Genomic DNA, 21,835 nt, shown 5'->3' on the forward strand with positions numbered 1-21,835 from the left:
TTATTCTGTTGTAAAATGAGAGTTTTTACTATTTCCTCTCTGTGCACCACCGGGTCCGTTTCTCTCCAGTTCCGAGACCCAACCAGTAAAACCAGCAAAATATTTACCTTGTGAAATAATGAGAAATGGTTAAATATAAAATCAAGACTTAATGCCAAAATGATCAGTGAACAGAGTAATTGAAAAGATACAGAGAGACATTCACCTTCGGTACCGGGCCCACCTCAGCCCATTTTAGGATGAACCGAGAGGAGCAAAGAATGGAGCGTGAGTCCTGCTATTATCTATGCCTGTTCTTAACCCTCCTAAAGGTTGTCATCCTCTTGTATCAGTTCATCTTTCACTATGTGTTGCGTCTTATGTGATATCAGCAGTTATGTTGTGTAAGCTGTAGCAGGGAGAGGTGCTGCTGATAAGCAACAAGGGCAGATATATTTAATTAGGGCAGCAAAGAGATGATTAGAAAAGGCCACAGAATCATACATCCATAACAATCCCCCTGTGGCCTGTTGAAAATTAAAAACAACAAAAATAATAAAAACCTAGAAGCACACCGGAAATGAGCAGCACGATGTGTATCAGTATATTGTAGACCCAAATTAGTGATGTCAAAATGAGGCTTTTTGAAGCATAGAATCATTTTGAACCATTGTGTCATAAAGTGGTTCACTACCCGAAGCTTCATTCAATTCCCTTGGGTGACATCTACTGGCAGTAGTGATTGTTGCACCAAATGAAGCCCCGTGAATGTGATGCACCTCTTGTGTAAATAATAGCACTTATGTATGTATATATGCGTGTTGTACATATGTGTTTTTAGTAACCCATTAAAGATTCTGAGTAATTAACCCATAAAAAAATAATAATTTAAAAACAATGTGAACTGTAGGGGCTTACTACGGTGGCCGGGGGGTGCAAAACACTTTTACATTTCACAAAACACTTTTACATTTCAGAAAACACTTTTACATTTCAGAAAACACTTTTACATTTCAGAAAACACTTTTACATTTCAGAAAACACTTTTACATTTCAGAAAACACTTTTACATTTCAGAAAACACTTTTACATTTCAGAAAACACTTTTACATTTCAGAAAACAAATTTACATTTCAGAAAACACTTTTACATTTCAGAAAACAAATTTACATTTCAGAAAACACTTTTACATTTCAGAAAATCAACCGGAAAGGGAATGTACCAACGCCGAGGCTGACCCGGAAGTCAGCCTCAGGGCTGCATCCTTCGAAGGCCGTATTTGTAGGCCGATTACGTTACAGCACGGCAACGAAGGCTGTCCCAATTCATGAATCATTCCGAGCAAATGCTGCCGACAAATGTGTCCTTATTTTGCCCGATTTGAAGGATGCATTGTGAGTATCCTTCGCAGCCCATCATTTCCCATCATTCATTGCGGGTCGAAGCAGATTGGTCAAGCAGGGGCAGCCATGGCGGACCATAGCAACAAAAGCTGTGAGTAAATTGTGGAAAATTACACTTTCTGTGACACAAATGAACTTCTACGATATTTTTAGTGCGGGAATATAACTATGTAGACGTGAAATATCTGCTTGATTTATCAAGACATCGCTTAATTTCAAACGTGCTCCGACGTGTTCGGAGTTTTCCGTTCCCGGCGTAATAACCGGCTCGCCTCGCCAGACCTACCGGCGGTGAGGTGAGCTAGCCCGGTAGAGATCTGACCGGACTATCGGCACTACCTTTTTACTGGAGCTAAAAACTCAGCCACCGTGGCTTGGAGGTACAATAACAACATTCTTTGCTGTCAGTTTCTGTCCAGTTTCAATAACTCCTATCTTTCTAACTTTCATAAATATCCATCCAGTGATTAACATACTTCTTTTGGTTTTCCCTCTTTCCTTTTGCTTGTTTAGGACAATTCTGGAGAAGATGGACCAACAGGGGAAGGTCACCCCCTTGCAGGCCCAAAACAATGTGGGACAATTTGAAAAAAAAAAAGAATTTCGATTATGTTCAGAAGTTCTCATGTCACACACAAATAAAAAAAAATATTTCTAAAAGTCTTGTTGGTTTCTCTGTTTTGTCAACTCTTATTTTCTTCCTTCTAACTTTAGGATTGTAAGTATCCAGGGTCAGGAGAGGGAGTCAGTGAAAAGCCCACTGCTGGTACTTGGCCCTGGTTTGTCCTTATGGATGAGGTGTTGGGACAGAGGTCTTCCACAACACCTCCTGTCCTAGGGCCTCCAGGGCCAAGCAGAGCGGTGGGCAACCAGATGGAGAAGGAAGACAGTGAGCCAGCAGGAAGGGGTCAGAAAAGAAAGAGGGACAGAGATGATGGAGTTGATCAGGGAGGACATGAGGACACAGAGAATGGACAGATTGTTTTCTATCTTAGAAAGAATGGTACTGAAATAAGGTGCTATATAAGAAATAAATAAATATGTTTTGTTCAGATAGTTTCTTAAAGTTTTAAGCTGTTCTAATAAATTTCAAAATTGTTTTTGTCACCATTGTATTTTATTTCTATTTGACCCAACAATACATCAACTTCATTTAATTTCTAAACACAAAGTTTATTTTGAAAATTACAAATAGCATTTTAAACAGAATGTGGAAAAAAAGAACATTCAAACAGATCAAGATTACAAGACAAAAGGCATAAAATAAAACTATGTACAAGTATTTACAATGATGACAGCAGGATCAACCTGAGTGACCAGTTCCTGGAAAAACCTCTTCAACAGAACAAAAAGGCAGATGTCTTTCTGAACAGAAAGTCTCTGGCGGTGTGGCTAAATCTCTCGCAAGGTCAGAGACATGGATGGATGCTGCAACTGAGACCTGTGGTTAGTCTTTCTGGATGCTGAGCGAAGCATCACACAGGTGGTCTGCAGATGTTTGTGATGCCTCTTTCCGCTGTCCACGTCATCGTCCATCAAGTAGGGCTGGCTGAATTGACGGCTGCCACATCACTAAGATGTAATCGGAATCTGTAACTCTGGACGATGCGATGGACAGTAGAGCGAGGCATCCCAAACACCCTGCAGACCACTCTGTAGGATGTGCCACTTGCCACCAAGAAAAGAAAAACCAAGGTCTCAATAGTAGCACCCAAACATGTTGCCTATCCTGGTGCAAAAGATTAAGTAGCACTGCCAGAGACTTCCTGCTCAGCCAAAAATCAGGCCTGGTGTCCTCCTGGTTGAAGAAACGTTTCAGGACTGGGACACTCAGGTTGATCCTGCAGTAAAGGGTCTGGTCTAGAAAAGGGAAGAATGGAGATGGAAAAACACATTATTTTTAAGGCATGCTTCTGGATATTTTAAGAGATCAAAGCAAGAAGATACTAATACACCAAAAACACTGCATTATTATATAATTATCTAAGACCAGCCAGAGGGGATCAAATACTTTATAATTCCCATCTATCTTAAAATTGAAAGTTGTTGTTTATATATATATATATATATATATAAAATATGTCGACATACATTAGCCATAAAGTTGCTATCTCTTTGTTTATTGGCTAGTTAAATCAAACATCTTTTTTACCTGAACGTGATTGTCTCTGGATTGTACCTGGAATCAGAAATTATAATGCTAACTGAATTATAAATAAACTTTTAAAACATATAGCACATTTCTTCATTAAAAATTCATATTGAAAAGCTTATTTATTCTCAATCACTCTCTCCAGCGATACAGTTGGATTACATAAAACTGTCCATTTATTTTGGTTAACCTTAATATCACCTGAAATGTTAAATCGATTTTCAGTAACAATTAAAATAATAACATAAACTGTTAGAAATCACTTGTGTTAAACGTTCACTGAGATGACTGCCAGCGGGAGCTTAGTGCCGATAGTCCGGTCAGATCTCTACCGGGCTAGCTCACCTCACCGCCGGTAGGTCCGGCGAGGCGAGCCGGTTACTACGCGGGAATTGTGACAGGACAGCCTTCGTCGCCGCGCTGTAACGTAATCGGCCTACAAATACGACCCTCGAAGGATGCAGCCGCTGAGGCTGACCCGGAAGTTGGTACATTCCATTTCCGGTTGATTTTCTGAAATGTAAAAGTGTTTTCTGAAATGTAAATTTGTTTTCTGAAATGTAAAAGTGTTTTCTGAAATGTAAAAGTGTTTTCTGAAATGTAAAAGTGTTTTCTGAAATGTAAATTTGTTTTCTAAAATGTAAAAGTGTTTTCTGAAATGTAAAAGTGTTTTCTGAAATGTAAATTTGTTTTCTGAAATGTAAAAGTGTTTTCTGAAATTTAAATTATTTTCCGAAATGTACATTTGTTTTCTGAAATGTAAAAGTGTTTTCTGAAATGTAAATTTGTTTTCTGAAATGTAAAAGTGTTTTCTGAAATGTAAATTTGTTTTCCGAAATGTAAATTTGTTTTCTGGAATGTAAATTTGTTTCGCATCTTGTTAAATTGTTTTTTGAAATGTAAATTTGTCTTCTGAAATGTAAATTTGTTTTCTGAAATGTAAATTTGTTTTCCGAAATGTAAATTTGTTTTCTAAAATGTAAATTTGTTTTCCGAAATGTAAATTTGTTTTCCAAAATGTAAATTTGTTTTCCGAAATGTAAATTTGTTTTCCGAAATGTAAATTTGTTTTCTAAAATGTAAATTTGTTTTCCGAAATGTAAATTTGTTTTCTGAAATATAAATTTGTTTCGCATCTTGTTAAATTGTTTTCAGGAAATGTAAATTTGTGTTCTGAAATGTAAAAGGGTTTTCTGAAATGTAAATTTGTTTTCTGAAATGTAAAAGTGTTTTCTGAAATGTAAAAGTGTTTTCTGAAATGTAAATTTGTTTTCTGAAATGTAAAAGTGTTTTCTGAAATGTAAATTTGTTTTCCGAAATGTAAATTTGTTTTCCGAAATGTAAATTTGTTTTCCGGAATGTAAATTTGTTTTCTGAAATGTAAATTTGTTTTCTGAAATGTAAAAGTGTTTTCTGAAATGTAAATTTGTTTTCCGAAATGTAAATTTGTTTTCTGGAATGTAAATTTGTTTCGCATCTTGTTAAATTGTTTTTTGAAATGTAAATTTGTTTTCTGAAATGTAAATTTGGTTTCTGAAATGTAAATTTGTTTTCCGAAATGTAAATTTGTTTTCTAAAATGTAAATTAGTTTTCCGAAATGTAAATTTGTTTTCCGAAATGTAAATTTGTTTTCTAAAATGTAAATTTGTTTTCCGAAATGTAAATTTGTTTTCTGAAATATAAATTTGTTTCGCATCTTGTTAAATTGTTTTCTGAAATGTAAATTTGTTTTCTGAAATGTAAAAGTGTTTTCTGAAATGTAAATTTGTTTTCTGAAATGTAAAAGTGTTTTCTGAAATGTAAAAGTGTTTTCTGAAATGTAAATTTGTTTTCTGAAATGTAAAAGTGTTTTCTGAAATGTAAATTTGTTTTCCGAAATGTAAATTTGTTTTCCGAAATGTAAATTTGTTTTCTGAAATGTAAATTTGTTTTCTGAAATGTAAATTTGTTTTCCGAAATGTAAATTTGTTTTTAAAATGTAAATTTGTTTCGCATCTTGTTAAATTGTTTTCTGAAATGTTAATTTGTTTTCTGAAATGTAAAAGTGTTTTCTGAAATGTAAATTTGTTTTCTGAAATGTAAAAGTGTTTTCTGAAATGTGAAAGTGTTTTCTGAAATGTAAATTTGTTTTCTGAAATGTAAAAGTGTTTTCTGAAATGTAAATTTGTTTTCCGAAATGTAAATTTGTTTTCTGAAATGTAAATTTGTTTTCTGAAATGTAAATTTGTTTCGCATCTTGTTAAATTGTTTTCTGAAATGTTAATTTGTTTTCTGAAATGTAAAAGTGTTTTCTGAAATGTAAATTTGTTTTCTGAAATGTAAAAGTGTTTTCTGAAATGTAAATTTGTTTTCTGAAATGTAAAAGTGTTTTCTGAAATGTAAATTTGTTTTCTGAAATGTAAAAGTGTTTTCTGAAATGTAAATTTGTTTTCTAAAATGTAAAAGTGTTTTCTGAAATGTAAAAGTGTTTTCTGAAATTTAAATTTGTTTTCTGAAATGTAAAAGTGTTTTCTGAAATTTAAATTATTTTCCGAAATGTAAATTTGTTTTCTGAAATGTAAAAGTGTTTTCTGAAATGTAAATTTGTTTTCTGACATGTAAAAGTGTTTTCTGAAATGTAAATTTGTTTTCCGAAATGTAAATTTGTTTTCTGGAATGTAAATTTGTTTCGCATCTTGTTAAATTGTTTTTTGAAATGTAAATTTGTTTTCTGAAATGTAAATTTGTTTTCTGAAATGTAAAAGTGTTTTCTGAAATGTAAATTTGTTTTCCGAAATGTAAATTTGTTTTCTAAAATGTAAATTTGTTTTCTGAAATGTAAATTTGTTTTCTGAAATGTAAATTTGTTTTCCGAAATGTAAATTTGTTTTCCGAAATGTAAATTTGTTTTCTAAAATGTAAATTTGTTTTCCGAAATGTAAATTTGTTTTCTGAAATGTAAATTTGTTTCGCATCTTGTTAAATTGTTTTCTGAAATGTAAATTTGTTTTCTGAAATGTAAAAGTGTTTTCTGAAATGTAAATTTGTTTTCTGAAATGTAAAAGTGTTTTCTGAAATGTAAAAGTGTTTTCTGAAATGTAAATTTGTTTTCTGAAATGTAAAAGTGTTTTCTGAAATGTAAATTTGTTTTCCGAAATGTAAATTTGTTTTCCGAAATGTAAATTTGTTTTCTGAAATGTAAATTTGTTTTCCGAGATGTAAATTTGTTTTCTGAAATGTAAATTTGTTTCGCATCTTTTTAAATTGTTTTCTGAAATGTTAATTTGTTTTCTGAAATGTAAAAGTGTTTTCTGAAATGTAAATTTGTTTTCTGAAATGTAAAAGTGTTTTCTGAAATGTGAAAGTGTTTTCTGAAATGTAAATTTGTTTTCTGAAATGTAAAAGTGTTTTCTGAAATGTAAATTTGTTTTCCGAAATGTAAATTTGTTTTCCGAAATGTAAATTTGTTTTCTGAAATGTAAATTTGTTTCGCATCTTGTTAAATTGTTTTCTGAAATGTAAATTTGTTTTCTGACATGTAAAAGTGTTTTCTGAAATGTAAATGTGTTTTCTGAAATGTAAAATGTTTTCTGAAATGTAAAAGTGTTTTCTGAAATGTAAATTTGTTTTCTGAAATGTAAGTCTTTTCTGAAATGTAAATTTGTTTTCTGAAATGTAAAAGTGTTTTCTGAAATGTAAATTTGTTTTCTAAAATGTAAAAGTGTTTTCTGAAATGTAAATTTGTTTTCTGAAATGTAAAAGTGTTTTCTGAAATTTAAATTGTTTTCTGAAATGTAAATTTGTTTTCTGAAATGTAAAAGTCAGTCAGTCAGTCATTTTCTACCGCTTATTCCATAGTGGGTCGCAGGGGAGCTGGTGCCTATCTCCAGCAGTCTATGGGCGAGAGGCAGGGTACACCCTGGACAGATCGCCAGTCCATCGCAGGGAAACACACAAACAACCATGCACACACTCATTCATACACCTAAGGTCAATTTAGAGAGACCAATTAACCTAACAGGCATGTCTTTGGACTGTGGGAGGAAGCCGGAGTACCCGGTGAGAACCCACGCATGCACGGGGAGAACATGCAAACTCCATGCAGAAAGACCCCAGGCCAGGAATCGAACCCAGGACCTTCTTGCTGCAAGGCAACAGTGCTACCAACTGCGCCACCGTGCACCCCAGTGGGTCATGATCTGATGTAAAACATCACCAAGGGCAGCACATCCAGCCACTTCATTTTTGTATCAGCACAAACGTTAGCCAATCGATTTTTGATTGTGTAATTAGCTTTCTCAGCCGACCTGGTGAAAGTGTCAAGGACATCTCTGCATCCTTCCACTCTGTTGTCAGAACCCAGAACCCTCGTTGGAAACAGGAAATGCTCCAATACCTGTTTTCATGAAAATCTTATATGTAGATAATGTAATAGAGTCATCTTCTCACCTTTAACCCAAAAATCATATTTATATTGTATCCCAGTTAGTTGCTACTTTATTGTCCGTTAACTAGTAGCCAAAGCTAGATATGTTCAAACCGTTATTTTCCATAAAATGTTTTGAAATCATCCCCAGAATAAAGTATTTACATCATTTACCATGAAGGTGTCCAGTGTTTTGGACTACCTACTTTTCAAGCACATTGATGATTTGATTATATCTACCTAAATTAGACCTTTAGGGTCCTTCCCTGTAACCTCTACCCCCAATACCAGATAAAGGTAATTTGCATATTCTGTACACCCTTAATCATACCATTATTTAGTTATTCATTCCAGTTAAACATTTGATCACTATAACCAGTCATTTTTTTCCCAATATATCAATTTCCATTTTCCATCCTGTTATCATAATTATTACTTTTTGTTTTCTCTGAAGTCTAAAGGTTAGTCAGACAAACATTTGAGACAAACATTGAAACAGAAATTTAGACAAACACTTAAGACACACAACACATGCCGGCTTCAGCCTCCCCTCTTAAGGAAGTTTGCTGCCAAATCTTTTATCATCAAATTATTCAACCAGAACCCTATGGCAGAATGACAGGTTCTATTTGGTTCTTTTCCCATCCCAAAGAGAATTTAGATCCAAATTCACCTCAAGAAAATTCATAAGAAATTGAAGTTTTCACCCTCTGAAACTAAAACCCAGAAAATTGTTCCAACTTGCGAGCATCTGAACACATACAGGTCCTTCTCAAAATATTAGCATATTGTGATAAAGTTCATTATTTTCCATAATGTCATGATGAAAATTTAATATTCATATATTTTAGATTCATTGCACACTAACTGAAATATTTCAGGTCTTTTATTGTCTTAATACAGATGATTTTGGCATACAGTTCATGAAAACCCAAAATTCCTATCTCACAAAATTAGCATATTTCATCTGACCAATAAAAGAAAAGTGTTTTTAATACAAAAAATGTCAACCTTCAAATAATCATGTACAGGTATGCATTCAATACTTGGTCGGGAATCCTTTGGCAGAAATGACTGCTTCAATGCGGCGTGGCATGGAGGCAATCAGCCTGTGGCACTGCTGAGGTCTTATGGAGGCCCAGGATGCTTCGATAGCGGCCTTTAGCTCATCCAGAGTGTTGGGTCTTGAGTCTCTCAACGTTCTCTTCACAATATCCCACAGATTCTCTATGGGGTTCAGGTCAGGAGAGTTGGCAGGCCAATTGAGCACAGTGATACCATGGTCAGTAAACCATTTACCAGTGGTTTTGGCACTGTGAGCAGGTGCCAGGTCGTGCTGAAAAATGAAATCTTCATCTCCATAAAGCTTTTCAGCAGATGGAAGCATGAAGTGCTCCAAAATCTCCTTATAGCTAGCTGCATTGACCCTGCCCTTGATAAAACACAGTGGACCAACACCAGCAGCTGACATGGCACCCCAGACCATCACTGACTGTGGGTACTTGACACTGGACTTCTGGCATTTTGGCATTTCCTTCTCCCCAGTGTTCCTCCAGACTCTGGCACCTTGATTTCCGAGTGACATGCAGAATTTGCTTTCATCTGAAAAAAGTACTTTGGACCACTGAGCAACAGTCCAGTGCTGCTTCTCTGTAGCCCAGGTCAGGCGCTTCTGCCGCTGTTTCTGGTTCAAAAGTGGCTTGACCTGGGGAATGCGGCACCTGTAGCCCATTTCCTGTACACGCCTGTGCACGGTGGCTCTGGATGTTTCTACTCCAGACTCAGTCTACTGCTTCCGCAGGTCCCCCAAGGTCTGGAATCGGCCCTTCTCCACAATCTTCCTCAGGGTCCGGTCACCTCTTCTCGTTGTGCAGCGTTTTCTGCCACACTTTTTTCTTCCCACAGACTTCCCACTGAGGTGCCTTGATACAGCATTCTGGGAACAGCCTATTCGTTCAGAAATGTCTTTCTGTGTCTTACCCTCTTGCTTGAGGGTGTCAATAGTGGCCTTCTGGACAGCAGTCAGGTCGGCAGTCTTACCCATGATTGGGGTTTTGAGTGATGAACCAGGCTGGGAGTTTTAAAGGCCTCAGGAATCTTTTGCAGGTGTTTAGAGTTAACTCGTTGATTCAGATGATTAGGTTCATAGCTCGTTTAGAGACCCTTTTAATGATATGCTAATTTTGTGAGATAGGAATTTTGGGTTTTCATGAGCTGTATGCCAAAATCATCCGTATTAAGACAATAAAATACCTGAAATATTTCAGTTAGTGTGCAATGAATCTAAAATATATGAATGTTAAATTTTCATCATGACATTATGGAAAATAATGAACTTTATCACAATATGCTAATATTTTGAGAAGGACCTGTATAGGGAACACCGACATTAGAGAAAAAGTAATGAAAAACAAAACCTGGTGCGCTCTAAAACGTTCATTAGTTGTCCGAACACAACTATGAATCAAAACCCAAAACAAATAATGAGCTCACAGAAACTAAAACATACCATTCAATCCATGAACCTTTCACTCATGGGGCCCACATCATTCATCACTCATACCTTGGGCCTTTATTCATTCCTGTCACACTCTTCTCAACCACGCGTTTTCAACCCTCAAACACAATCTTTGGATTCCTATTGTTCCTGAACCTCAGAGATCTCATGTTCTAAGTATTAATGTGTCAATGGATACATTTGTCAGGCTGGTCCCAGCCACCTTTTCAGGCCTTCTTCACCTAGGAGAAAAATACACTGCTCAAAAAAATAAAGGGAACACTTAAACAACACTATATAACTCCAAGAAAATCAAACTTCTGTGAAATCAAACTGTCCACTTAGGAAGCAACACTGATTGACAATCAGTTTAACATGATGTTGTTCAAATGGAATAGACAACAGGGGGAAATCTTTGGTGATTAGTAAGACACACTCAATAAAGGAGTGGTTCTGCAGGTGGGGACCACAGACCACTTCTCAGTACCTATGCTTTCTGGCTGATGTTTTGGTCACTTTTGAATGTTGGTGGTCCTTTCACACTCGTGGTAGCATGAGACGGACTCTACAACCCACACAAGTGGCTCAGGTAGTGCAGCTCATCCAGGATGGCACATCAATGTGAGCTGTGGCAAGAAGGTTTGCTGTGTCTGTCAGCGTAGTGTCCAGAACCTGGAGGCGCTACCAGGAGACAGGCCAGTACACCAGGAAACGTGGAGGAGGCTGTAGGAGCAACAACCCAGCAGCAGGACCGCTGACTCCACCTTTGTGCAAGGAGAAACAGGAGGAGCACTGCCAGAGCCCTGCAAAATGACCTCCAGCAGGCCACAAATGTGCATGTGTCTGCACAAACGGTTAGAAACCGACTCCACGAGGATGGTATGAGGGCCCGACGTCCACAAATGGGGGTTGTGCTCACAGCCGAACACCGTGCAGGACGCTTGGCATTTGCCAGAGAACACCAGGATTGGCAAATTCACCACTGGCGCCCTGAGCTCTTCACAGATGAAAGCAAGTTCACACTGAGCACATGTGACAGACGTGACAGAGTCTGGAAACACCGTGGAGAACAATCTGCTGCCTGCAACATCCTTCAGCATCTCCGGTTTAGCAGTGGGTCAGTAATGGTGTGGGGTGGCATTTCATTGCATGTGCTCGCCAGAAGTAGCCTGACTGCCATTAGGTACCGAGATGAGATCCTCAGACCCCTTGTGAGACCATATGCTGGTGCGGTTGGCCCTGGGTTCCTCCTAATGCAGGACAATGCTAGACCTCATGTGGCTGGAGTGTGTCAGCAGTTCCTGCAAGATGAAGACATTGAAGCTATGGACTGACCCGCCCGTTCCCCAGACCTGAATCCGATTGAGCACATCTGGGACATCATGTCTCACTCCATCCACCAACGTCACGTTGCACCACAGACTGTCCAAGAGTTGGCGGATGCTTTATTCCAGGTCTGGGAGGAGATCCCTCAGGAGACCATCCACCATCTCATCAGGAGCATGCCAGGTGTTGTAGGGAGGTCATACAGACACATGGAGGCCACACACAATACTGAGCCTCATTTTGACTTGTTTTAAGGACATTACATCAAAGTTGGATCAGCCTGTAGTCTGTTTTTCCACTTTAATTTTGTGTGTGACTCCAAATCCAGGCCTCCATTGGTTAATAAATTTGATTTCCATTGATGATTTTTGTGTGATTTTGTTGTCAGCACATTCAACTTTGTACAGAACAAAGTATTCAATGAGAATATTTCATTCATTCAGATCTAGGATGTGTTATTTGAGTATTCCCTTTATTTTTTTGAGCAATGTATATGTTTAGGGTTATCGCTCACATCATCAGGCAATATAGTGGGACGACTCTTCATCAACCTTTCCAGAGAAATCATGAAAATAATTGGATCATACAGCCATCCCAGTACAACAAATTAACACGAACAAGAAATCTCAAACTTGGCTAGTGAAATCAGCATTTTTCTTTCTTTCACCATCTTCATTTCACAACACATAATCATATTTGTTCATTGTTATCTTCATTATTATTATATACAAAGAAGACACAAATAAACGACATTGCAGTCTTTCTGTGTACCAGCTTATGAAGGAATACAAGAATATGAAAAGCAAATAGATTAGTTATAAACAGAATCATTTTGTTCAGAAAAAGAAAAGGATAGCCTACCTTTGTAGCACCTGGTGGTCTGACACAAAAACTATGGATACTTGGCCTCTTGTCACCCTTTTGCAGCATCAAGTAGTGAAAGTTGAAAAATTTATTTGTACTTCAGCCTACCACAATAAACCTATTGATGCATAAATTGGTATGCATAATCTGCCAGGAATTTTATTGTTTTTAATTCCATCAATTAAATCAAATGTATCATTTAATGCAACTACCACTTTTGGTGAAAATCAAGTTTTAAATATAGGACAACTTTAATCTTGTCAGAAGGCAATGGTAGATTTATTCTTTTCAAATTATATAAAGTTAACAGCATTTTTCCTCCTCCTGTAAGTCTTAAATGAGTGAAAGTTTTTTCCAAGTTTAATCACTGCAATTATTTGTTGTAAAGTTTTCAAAAAATCATCTTTTGGAGTCAGATAAAATCTGAGTCTAGCTGATCGAGGTAAAATCCAAAATTTAATATTGTTTGGAAGCCTGTTGCCTTAAAATTGTCACATTATCGTTCTGTGGAACGTTTTTCGTCTGAAAGGGATGTTCGGGTGCTAACCCGGATTGTATCCAAAAAACATAAAACCATGGCTGCCCAAATCACGGCAGAATTAAATGTGCACCTCAACTCTCCTGTTTCCACCAAAACTGTCCGTCGGGAGCTCCACAGGGTCAATATACACGGCCGGGCTGCTATAGCCAAACCTTTGGTCACTCATGCCAATGACACTCCTCATCCGTTTAGAAGGCTTAATGAAATTGATGAACAAAGAAATGAAGGGCATGTAATGTCTTATAATCTTAGTTTGTCTTACCCAGTTTTATAAACACACTGTACAGTTTCAGTCAGCTATAAATTACACTTTGTATTTATTTCAAGTAACTAAAGTTTGTTTCAGTTAACTCAAGTTTTCTCCATTTCAGTCCAGTCCAGTAATTCTGTTAAGGTTCATTTCATCTTGTGTTAAATTTGACTCTGATTTGATCATTCTGAACCTGAGTGGAAAAAGTCCAAACATCTGTTAAAATCCTTTTGTTTCATCATAAAGAACTGACCTAATATTATTATGGTACTATTGAGGATCAGACCTGCTCTTGTAGTCTTTAATTATTATTGTGGCAATCCTTAGGTGGCATATAGATAATACTTTATTTAATAAATAACACTGAGCGTCAGACAGTTTAAAATGTTTTTACCCTTCAAGCAGGCGGTCCATGGCCTGGCAAGGACTGCTTCCCCAGTTTACCTCCTGTTTGAACTTTTTCCCAAGACCTAAAAACCCAAAAGGCCAATTACTTTCATATCAGAAAACAATTTCAATTGTGGCATAATTTTTACATAGCATGAAGCAGTCATTCATTTCACAAAACAGACAGACAAAATGGACAAACATTGGATGGCCGAGCTCCTCACCCTGTCTCTAAGAGAGTGGCCAGCCACCCTACGGAGGAAGCTCATTTCAGCGGCTTGTATCCGGGATCTCGTTCTTTCGGTCATGACCCAAAGTTCATGGCCATAGGTGAGGGTAGGAACGTAGACCGACCGGTAAATCGAGAGCTTCGCTTTTCGGCTCAGCTCTCTCTTCAACACAATGGACCGGCACAGCGCCCCCATTACTGCGGCAGCCGCACCGATCCGTCTGTCGATCTCCCGCTCCATTCTTCCCTCACTCGTGCACCAGACTCCGAGATACTTAAACTCCTCCACTCCTCCACTTGAGGCAGGAACTCCCCTCCAACCTGAAGAGGACAAGCCACCCTTTTCTGGAGGAGCTGATCCTCATCCCAGCCGCTTCACACTCGGCTGCGAACCGCCCCAGCGCATGCTGTAGGTCTTGGCTAGAGGGGGCCAGCAGGACCACGTCATCTGCAAAAAGAAGAGACGAAATCCTCTGGTCTCCAAACCAGACCCACTCCGGCCCTTGGCTGCATCTAGAAATCCTGTCAATAAAAGTTATGAACAAGACCGGTGACAAAGGGCAGCCCTGCCGGAGTCCAACATGCACCGGGAACAGGTCCGACTTAGTGCCGGCAATGCGGACCAAACTCCTGCTCCGCTTGTACAGAGATCGGATGGCCCCTAGTAAAGGGCCCCCGATTCCATACTCCTGGAGCACCCCCCACAGGGCATCACGAGGGACACAGTCGAATGCTTTCTCCAGGTCCACAAAACACATGTGAACCGGTTGGACAAACTCCCATGAACCCTCGAGTACCCCGTAGAGGGTATAGAGCTGGTCCAGTGTTCCACGGCCGGGACGAAAACCACACTGCTCCTCCTGAAGCCGGGGTTCGACTATCGGCCGGACTCTCCTCTCCAATACCCTGGCGTAGGTCTTACCAGGGAGTCTGAGGAGTGTGATCCCCCTGTAGTTGGAACACACCCTCTGGTCACCCTTCTTATGTAGGGGGACCACCACCCCAGTCTGCCAATCCAAAGGCACTGTCCCCGTCCGCCACGCAATGTTGAAGAGGCGTGTCAACCATGACAGTCCCACAGCATCCAAAGACTTGAGGTACTCAGGGCGGATCTCATCCAACCCCGAAGCCCTGCCACCACGGAGCTTTTTACCCACCTCGGTGACTTCAGCCTGGGTGATGAAAGAGTCCAACCCCAAGTCCCCAGCCTCTGTTTCCACCAGGGAATGCGTGATGGCAGGATTGAGGAGATCCTCGAAGTATTCCTTCCACCGGCCGATAATGTCCCCAGTCGAGGTCAGCAGCTCCCCACCCCCACTGTAAAAAGTGTTGGCGAAGCACTGCTTTCCCCTCCTGAGGCGCCGGACGGTTTGCCAGAATCGCTTCAAGGCCAACCTCAAAGACGCTCTGCAATGAAATCAGTCATTGCCATTCACACACTGACAGCTTTTCCATGACTGTCATGAACATCCATCCGCTTGATGTTTTTAATGATTTTATGCTTTTATAATGTAAAGCACTTTGAATTGCTCTGCTGCTGAATTGTGCTATACAAATACATTTTTACTTACTTACTTCTCTGTCAGAGCAATTTTTATTTGCAAAAATTTGAATATAATTTTCGTTTTATATTCTTATAATACACATAATTTACTCATAATCCTTTTTGTTTTCACTAGGTCTGTTTTGAATGCTTCAACTCTTTTTTATTCCACCAATAATCAATAAGGTGGTCTTAGTGGGGTCCACCTTGAAGGTGTTGTTTGTCCGGTTCGTCCAGTCTGGAGAAGTGTCAGGTTATCATTGTCTGGTCAGTGAGGTTCATAAGTCAGTCAGAACCATGGTCTTTTGGTCTCGGGTCGTTTGGTCGTTTGGTCTGTGCACATAATGTTTCATAGCTCCAGCCTATGATCAGTCAACAAACCTTCCACACAGTGTGATGTTATTTCTGCGGTAGGTGAAGTTGTTAGTGTCTCATGTAGACTGACATATACTGTTGCATTTGGAGAGGATCTCAGATTAAATAAATCTAGTTAGAGCTTCAATCCAGGTTCATTTTATGTCTGCAGACTTTAGCCAATTTTTCTTTTTGTATACGTAGTTCTGTTAGCTCTCCACACTAACCCATGAGATGCTGGTCTGAAAACCTGCACCAGTTAACGTTTTACTCCCATTCATCTTTCAACTTCCCCTGGATCTTTATTGGAGAAAATGAGTGCCATCGTCTTATCTCATGATTTCAGGCACTCCCATGGTGTGATTTCCTGGTCTTTCCCTTTTTAGAAGGAACCTTTTCCTTCAGTTTTGTGTTCTGCTCCCATGTTAGTGAAATCAATCATTATTTGCTTCCATGGAGCACTGTGGACTGGAACGCCACCCAGTCCTGCTATTAATGAAACCTTTTGATTAAACTAATTGCAGATTTCACACAGTTGCACAAAATATGTTGTGACATTTTTCAAATTATCCTTCAATTTTTGACTTTTGAGAAATGGGACCTGTTGCTTTGAACCAGCAGAGTGACTTCTGGTGTTTTCCTACTTCCCCCTGTTGAGAGAGAAAAGGTTCTCATATCTAAGGTTCTACTTCTAGAGAATCACATAAACTTCTGGTGGGCCGGTTTTGGCCCACGGGCCTTGAGTTTGCCACATGCAGGGTAGAGTTACAATCTTTATCAGTTGCTGTTTGCCGTTTTCCAGCAGTGCCCCAAGGACGCAGGCGGATAAGGACTACTACTAATACTACTGTTTACCGAGGCGAGCCTGTAAAAACAGGTGGAGACTATCTTTTGCTACGCCGGAGTTTCAACCGATCTCCAATCCTCCAAAGTCAATTCTCTATCTTATTCAACCACTGTGAGAAATGTCCTGATTTCTCTCAATCAACATCAATACTGCTGTTTACCGTGAGGCAGTGTTGACAGGTGTATGATAATTATCGTATTTGTACAATAATTTTGCTCTCTGTACGATGTACAATCAATATTTCTAAAAAAAAAAAAAAAAAAGGCCAAATGTACGATAATTTGACCATTCCGTGAATGTGTGGTTGTAATCAGTCGTCATCAGCCAATCGCCAAAGTCTGTCGGAGTTTTTTTGTGAACCTTGAAGGCATCTGTGTCCGGATTCGGAAACAGATGCTGGAAATTCCAGCCAATCGTGCTTTTCTAAATGTGACCTACAAGTGACGTGATGCGTTGGCCTCAGAACAACGGCCATGATTGGCTGAATAGTCCATGATTGAGGAAAGGAAAAAAAGAAAAGAAAAAGAAGCAGAGCCCGGTACTGTGGGGCTGCAGATGTTGATAAATCCATTCTGTTCTGACGACACAAAGCTGCGAGTGTCTGTTAGACGCTATTCAACACATCAACAGACTTGTTATTTTGGTTATGACGAGTGTACGATAATTTCCCTCAAAATACGATAATTTTATGTCTCTAGTACGATAATCCTACATTTCTCACCTGGCAACACTGCCGTGAGGCGTGCCTGTAAAAGCAGGTGGGGACTTATTTTGTATAATTTCGTACGCAAGTTTCCCGGAGTGTCAAGATCATTGAGTCATCAATCAATTAATCAACCAATCCACAGATTAAATCCATATAGATCAATTAATTCAACCAATCAATCACCCTGAGATTAACCGATCCCCGCTCCTCGGGCCGGATCTTATTCAAACCTTTTTCGTTAAATCACTGATTAGTTGTTTTCTATCTCATGCATGACTTCTCTACTTCTGATGTCTTTTTACCTCTTCATCTTTTTCCCCATTTTCCACAGCAATATGGACTCTTTCACTCCGTACTTAAATTTGGATCAGTGGAAGTCCAGAAAAAGAGACGTGAGAACCGAGCCTTGCAGTAAAAGCGTCTCTCTACCAGGTATTTCTGCTTACCTGAGATGACCGCGGTCTGTACCGAAGGCTCGGTTCCCCCGCCACCGCTGTCTGGGGTCCTCCTTGCAGGGTTGGTCTCGTTTGGAACCTGGACAGTCGGACGAGCCCCCACTGTTGTAAAATGGGAGTTTTTACTCTTTCCTCCCTGTGCACCACTGGGTCCGTTTCTCTCCAGTTCCGAGACCCAACCAGTAAAACCAGCAAAGTATTTACCTTGTGAAATAATGAGAAATGGTTAAATATAAAATCAAGATTTAATGCCAAAATGATCAGTGTACAGAGTATACAATTGAACAGATACAGAGAGACATTCACCTTCGGTACCGGGCCCACCTCAGCCCATCTTAGGATGAACCGAGAGGAGCAAAGAATGGAGCGTGAGTCCTGCTTTTATCTATGCCTGTTCTTAACCCTCCTAAAGGTTGTCATCCTCTTGTATCAGTTTATCTTTCACTATGTGTTGCGTCTTATGTGATATCAGCAGTTATGTTGTGTAAGCTGTAGCAGGGAGCGGTGCTGCAGATACGCAACAAGGGCAGGTATATTTAATTAGGGCAGCAAAGAGATGATTAGAAAAGGCCACAGAATCATACATCCATAACACTGTCCTAATTCATGTAGAGCTGCAGCACGGGCTACGGGACTGTTGTTTTCAGGCCCAGATGTGTGTTTTGGAACTGGAAGGGACACTGTCCCCAGAGGTACTTTGTAGGGGGTGCTGGGGATGCTCTTAAAGGTCCCTGCATATTTAAAGCAAGACCTGTGTCAACATTCTCGACACAAAGCCAAGTGGGGGTTGGTCTCCACCAGGGCTGCTCCTGCTCATGGTGTAGTTGTGGACAGAATGATATCTGCTTTGCAACCTCACGGTCCCACCTTTGTTTTATCCAGATGATCCATGTCAGCTCAAGACTGACTGGCTAAGTGTTAAACACCTGTGGAATGAGTCTACAAAAGCAGTTCCTGTGTTTTACTTACGTTCCTCCTTTTAGTCAGCAACAGGAAAAGCTCCAGTAGTACCCTTTAGGTGATTGGAATAATCGTTTTCATTTAAAATATCTTTAAAGTAATGCAAGTAAATCTATGGTTAAACGCTCATTCTGGTCTTGTGCCCATTGTTTGGTGCTTGAGCCATCCATAACGTGTTTTCACTATGATCTGTGCCGGTTCTCAGCCAAATGTTCAGCAGTCGGGATAAAGGTCAGCTCTTCCTAGTTTGGGCTTGTTGAGCTGAAGCTCCAGGTTACAGGTCAGGAGTTTAAGGAAGCTGGGATCTTGTTAAATTTTTTTAGAAAATCACAATATTAGATAGGACCAATTAAAAGTATTTTTATTGTAGATGTGGGGCTAATAATAAGTGTATCTATATACTGAGTAGTATATGCACTCAATACTTGGTTGGGCCTCCTATTTCATGAATTACCTTTGATATGTTTGGCAGTGTGGGCCAGTACCAAGTCCTGCTGGAAAATGAAATCAGCATCTCCATGCATAGTTCAGCAGAAGGAACTATGAAATGCTCTAACATTTCCTGGTAGGTGGCTATGCTGACTGGACTTTGTAAAGTGCCTTGAGACGACATGTGTTGTGAATTGGGGCTACATAAATAAAACTGAATTGATATGACTTCAGAAAACCCATTTGGACCAAACACCAGCAGATGACATGGCACCTCAAATCATCACTGACTGTAGAAATTCCTCACTGGACTTCAAGCAACATGGATTTTGTGTCTCTCCACTCTTCCTCCACTCTGGGACCTTGATTTCTAAATGAAATGTAGACTTTACTTTCCTCTAAAAAGAGGAATTTGGACCACTGAGCAACAGCCCAGTTCTTTTTCTCCTTAACTCAGGTAAGACACTTCTGACATCATCTGTTTCAGGAGTGGCTTAACTCAATGAATTTGACAGTTGTAGCTGATGGCCTGGATATGTCTGTGTGGATATTTTTGAAGCTTTGCTTTACAATCCTCTGATGGTGCACCTTTTTCTACCACACGTTTTCCTTTCACTTAACTATTCATGATTAATATGCTTGGACACAGCACTCTGAACAGCCAGCTTTTTAGCAATAACCTTTTGTGGCTTACCCTTCTTGTCGAGGGTGTCAGTTACTGTCTGCTGGACATCTGTCCAGTCAGCCGTTGTCCCCATTACTGTGTAACCCATAACTTTTCTGTATTAAAAATAGTTTTGAATTGGTCTGATCTGATATTAACATTAACTGAGAAAGTGTACTTTGGGATTTGGGTAGCTGCAATATAATCATTAGAATGGACAGAAACAAATGCTTAAAGTATATTACTGTGTAAATCTGAGTTTCAGCTTTTGATTGAATTACTGGAATTAATCTACTTTTTCATGCCATTCTATTTTATTTAGATGCACTTGTATACATTTCCTCTGAACATCTTGTTGGAGAAATGGGGAGTCTTGGTTTCCCTATTGGAACGGTTACCTCCTTGACCCAATCATGAATATGTAGAAGAGGGAGGGAGGATGGATGGATGCTGACCTGTCCAAATGCCTTCCATTTTTCTCTTGCTCCAAATTTGAAGTTACCAGAAGCACTCAGCTGCTACAACGACCTTCTTGAAAGAAGAATCATTTCACCTGGCAGTTCTCCAGCTGGTGCTGTTTCCAGTCAATCAGCAAGCTGCCAAATCTATTTAAAATCTTGTTTCAGAACCTCACAACCGTATTTTGTTGATTGTTTTTTTTTTAATAAGGCAGAATGCTACTTAAGTGCTTTGTATCATATCAAAAATATTTTGCAAGTAAAAAGTTAAAAAAGCTTAATCAACTAACTGAAAAGTGTTTCAACATATTAAAACAAATCCAACAGTATTCACGAAAAGCCAATTAATAAAAAACAGATGACCTTAAAAGCATAATTGTAGTTTGTCAGTGTTACAGTCCGACTTCAACAACCATATGTGGCTGTTTGATGCGTTTTCTTGGGATGGCCTTGTTAAATGTGTCATGAACTATTCATTTTGTTCTAATGCAAACACCACGACTGTACAGTGCCTTGCCAAAGTATTCAGCCCCCTTGAACTTTTCAACCTCTTGCCACATTTCAGGCTTCAAACATAAAGATATAAAATTCAAATTTTTGTGAAGAATCAACAACAAATGGGACACAATCATGAAGTGGAATGAAAGTTATTGGATGTGTCAAACTTTTTTAACAAATAAAAAACTGAAAAGTGGGGCGTGCCATATTATTCGGCCCCCTTGTATTAATACTTTGTAGCGCCACCCTTTGCTGCAATTACAGCTGCAAGTCACTTGGGGTATGTCTCTATCAGTTTTGCACATCGAGAGACTGAAATTCTTGCCCATTCTTCCTTGCAAAACAGCTCGAGCTCAGTGAGGATGGATGGAGAGCGTTCGTGAACAGCAGTTTTCAGCTCTTTCCACAGATTCTCGATTGGATTTAGGTTTGGACTTTGACTAGGCCATTCCAACACCTGGATACGTTTATTTGTGAACCATTCCATTGTAGATTTGGCTTTATGTTTTGGATCATTGTCTTGTTGGAAGATAAATCTCCGTCCCAGTCTCAGGTCTCTTGCAGACTCCAACAGGTTTTCTTCCAGAATGGTTCTGTATTTGGCCCCATCCATCTTCCCATCAATTTTGACCATCTTCCCTGTCCCTCCTGATGAAAAGCAGGCCCAAACCATGATGCTGCCACCACCATGTTTGACAGTGGGGATGGTGTGTTCAGGGTGATGAGCTGTGTTGCTTTTATGCCAAACATATCGTTTTGCATTGTGGCCAAACAGTTTGATTTTGGTTTCATCTGACCAGAGCACCTTCTTCCACATATTTGGTGTGTCTCCCAGGTGGCTTGTGGCAAACGTTAAACGAGACTTTTTCTGGATATCTTTGAGAAAT

Source organism: Girardinichthys multiradiatus, chromosome 11 (genome assembly GCF_021462225.1).
Source record: "Girardinichthys multiradiatus isolate DD_20200921_A chromosome 11, DD_fGirMul_XY1, whole genome shotgun sequence".
Classification (NCBI taxonomy): Eukaryota; Metazoa; Chordata; class Actinopteri; order Cyprinodontiformes; family Goodeidae; genus Girardinichthys; species Girardinichthys multiradiatus.